This window comes from Triticum aestivum, chromosome 7A (genome assembly GCF_018294505.1).
Source record: "Triticum aestivum cultivar Chinese Spring chromosome 7A, IWGSC CS RefSeq v2.1, whole genome shotgun sequence".
NCBI lineage: Eukaryota > Viridiplantae > Streptophyta > Magnoliopsida > Poales > Poaceae > Triticum > Triticum aestivum.
The window spans coordinates 724,150,133-724,154,205 of NC_057812.1; positions in this window are offsets into that span (position 1 = coordinate 724,150,133).

Here is a 4,073-nt window from a genome sequence, read left to right on the forward strand (position 1 = left end):
ATGGCCGAAACTAGACTTCCTATATATAAATCTTTACCTCCGGACCATTCCGGAACTCCTCGTGACGTCCGGGATCTTATCCGGGGCTCCGAAAAACTTTCGGGTTACTGCATACTAATATCTCTACAACCCTAGCGTCACCGAACCTTAAGTGTGTAGACCCTACGGGTTCGGGAGACATGCAGACATGACCGAGACGACTCTCCGGTCAATAACCAACAGCGGGATCTGGATACCCATGTTGGCTCCCACATGCTCCACGATGATCTCATCGGATGAACCACGATGTCGAGGATTCAATCAATCCGTATACAATTCCCTTTGTCAATCGGTACGTTACTTGCCCGAGACTCGATCGTCGGTATCCCAATACCTCGTTCAATCTCGTTACCGGCAAGTCACTTTACTCGTGCCGTAATGCATGATCCCGTGATCAACCACTTGGTCACATTGAGCTCATTATGATGATGCATTACCGAGTGGGCCCAGAGATACCTCTCCGTCATACGGAGTGACAAATCCCAGTCTCGATTCGTGCCAACCCAACAGACACTTTCGGAGATACCTGTAGTGTACCTTTATAGTCACCCAGTTACGTTGTGACGTTTGGCACACCCAAGGCACTCCTACGGTATCCGGGAGTTGCACAATCTCATGGTCTAAGGAAATGATACTTGACATTCGGAAAAGCTACAGCAAACGAACTACACGATCTTTGAGCTATGCTTAGGATTGGGTCTTGTCCATCACATCATTCTCCTAATGATGTGATCCCGTTATCAATGACATCCAATGTCCATAGTCAGGAAACCATGACTATCTTTTGATCAACGAGCTAGTCAACTAGAGGCTCACTAGGGACGTGTTGTGGTCTATGTATTCACACATGTATTACGATTTCCGGATAACACAATTATAGCATGAACAATAGACAATTATCATGAACAAAGAAATATAATAATAACCATTTTATTATTGCCTCTAGGGCATATTTCCAACAGTCTCCCACTTGCACTAGAGTCAATAGTCTAGTTACATTGTGATGAATCGAACACCCATGCAGTTCTGGTGTTGATCATGTTTTGCTCTAGGGAGAGGTTTAGTCAACGGATCTGCCACATTCAGGTCCGTATGTACTTTACAAATCTCTATGTCTCCATTTTGAACACTTTCACGAATGGAGTTGAAGCGACGCTTGATATGCCTGGTCTTCCTGTGAAACCTGGGCTCCTTGGCAAGGGCAATAGCTCCAGTGTTGTCACAGAAGAGAGTCATCGGGCCCGACGCATTGGGTATGACTCCTAGGTCGGTAATGAACTCCTTCACCCAGACTGCTTCTTGTGCTGCCTCCGAGGCCGCCATGTACTCCGCTTCACATGTAGATCCCGCCACAACGCTTTGCTTGCAACTGCACCAGCTTACTGCCCCACCATTCAAAATATACACGTATCCGGTTTGTGACTTAGAGTCATCCAGATCTGTGTCGAAGCTAGCATCGACGTAACCCTTTACGACGAGCTCTTCGTCACCTCCATAAACGAGAAACATATCCTTAGTCCTTTTCAGGTACTTCAGGATATTCTTGACCGCTGTCCAGTGTTCCATGCCGGGATTACTTTGGTACCTTCCTACCAAACTTACGGCAAGGTTTACATCAGGTCTGGTACACAGCATAGCATACATGATAGACCCTATGGCCGAGGCATAGGGGACGACACTCATCTTTTCTCTATCTTCTGCCGTGGTCGGGCATTGAGCCGTGCTCAATCTCGTACCTTGCAATACAGGCAAGAACCCCTTCTTTGACTGATCCATTTTGAACTTCTTCAATATCTTGTCAAGGTACGTACTCTGTGAAAGACCAATGAGGCGTCTCGATCTATCTCTATAGATCTTGATGCCTAATATATAAGCAGCTTCTCCAAGGTCCTTCATTGAAAAACACTTGTTCAAGTAGGCCTTTATGCTTTCCAAGAATTCTATATCATTTCCCATCAACAGTATGTCATCCACATACAATATGAGAAATGCTACAGAGCTCCCACTCACTTTCTTGTAAATGCAGGCTTCTCCATAAGTCTGCGTAAACCCAAACGCTTTGATCATCTCATCAAAACGAATGTTCCAACTCCGAGATGCTTGCACCAGCCCATAAATCGAGCGTTGGAGCTTGCACACCTTGTCAGCATTCTTAGGATCGACAAAACCTTCCGGCTGCATCATATACAATTCTTCCTTAAGGAAACCATTAAGGAATGCCGTTTTGACGTCCATTTGCCATATTTCATAATCATAGAATGCGGCAATTGCTAACATGATTCGGACGGACTTCAGCTTCGCTACGGGTGAGAAAGTCTCATCGTAGTCAACCCCTTGAACTTGTCGATAACCCTTAGCGACAAGCCGAGCTTTATAGATGGTTACGTTACCATCCGCGTCTGTCTTCTTCTTAAAGATCCATTTATTTTCTATGGCTCGCCGATCATCGGGCAAGTCAGTCAAAGTCCATACTTCGTTTTCATACATGGATCCTATCTCGGATTTCATGGCTTCCAGCCATTTGTCGGAATCCGGGCCCGCCATCGCTTCTTCATAGTTCGAAGGTTCACCGTTGTCTAACAACATGATTTCCAGGACAGGGTTGCCGTACCACTCTGGTGCGGAACGTGTCCTTGTGGACCTACGAAGTTCAGTAGCAACTTGATCTGAAGTTTCATGATCATCATCATTAACTTCCTCTCTAGTCGGTGCAGGCACCTCAGGAACATTTTCTTGAGCTGCGCCACTTACCGGTTCAAGAGGTAATACCTCATCAAGTTCTACTTTCCTCCCACTTATTTCTTTCGAGAGAAACTCTTTCTCTAGAAAGGACCCATTCTTGGCAACAAAGATCTTGCCTTCGGATCTGAGGTAGAAGGTATACCCAATAGTTTCTTTAGGGTATCCTATGAAGACACATTTTTCCGATTTGGGTTCGAGCTTTTCAGGTTGAAGTTTCTTGACATAAGCATCGCATCCCCAAACTTTTAGAAACGACAGCTTAGGTTTCTTCCCAAACCATAATTCATACGGTGTCGTCTCAACGGATTTCGACGGAGCCCTATTTAAAGTGAATGCGGCAGTCTCTAAAGCATAGCCCCAAAATGATAGCGGTAGATCGGTAAGAGACATCATAGATCGCATCATATCCAATAGAGTGTGATTACGACGTTCGGACACACCGTTGCACTGAGGTGTTCCAGGCAGCGTGAGTTGTGAAACTATTCCACATTTTCTTAAGTGTGTGCCAAATTCGTGACTGAAGTATTCTCCCCCACGATCTGATCGTAAGAACTTGATTTTCTTGTCATGTTGATTCTCAACCTCATTCTAAAATTCCTTGAACTTTTCAAAGGTCTCAGACTTGTGTTTCATTAAGTAGACATACCCATATCTACTCTAGTCATCTGTGAGGGTGAGAACATAACGATAGCCACCGCGAGCCTCAACACTCATTGGACTGCACACATCAGTATGTATGATTTCCAATAAGTTGGTTGCTCGCTCCATTGTTCCTGAGAACGGAGTCTTGGTCATTTTACCCATCAGGCATGGTTCGCACGTGTCAAATGATTCGTAATCAAGAGACTCCAAAAGTCCATCTGCATGGAGCTTCTTCATGCGTTTGACACCTATGTGACCAAGGCGGCAGTGCCACAAGTATGTGGGACTATCATTATCAACCTTACATCTTTTGGTATTCACACTATGAATATGTGTAACATTACGCTCGAGATTCATTAAGAATAAACCATTCACCATCGGAGCATGACCATAAAACATATCTCTCATATAAATAGAACAACCATTATTCTCGGATTTAAATGAGTAGCCATCTCGAATTAAACGAGATCCTGATACAATGTTCATGCTCAAAGCTGGCACTAAATAACAATTATTGAGGTTTAAAACTAATCCCGTAGGTAAATGTAGAGGTAGCGTGCCGACGGCGATCACATCGACCTTGGAACCATTCCCGACGCGCATCGTCACCTCGTCCTTCGCCAGTCTCCGCTTATTCCGCAGCTCCTGCT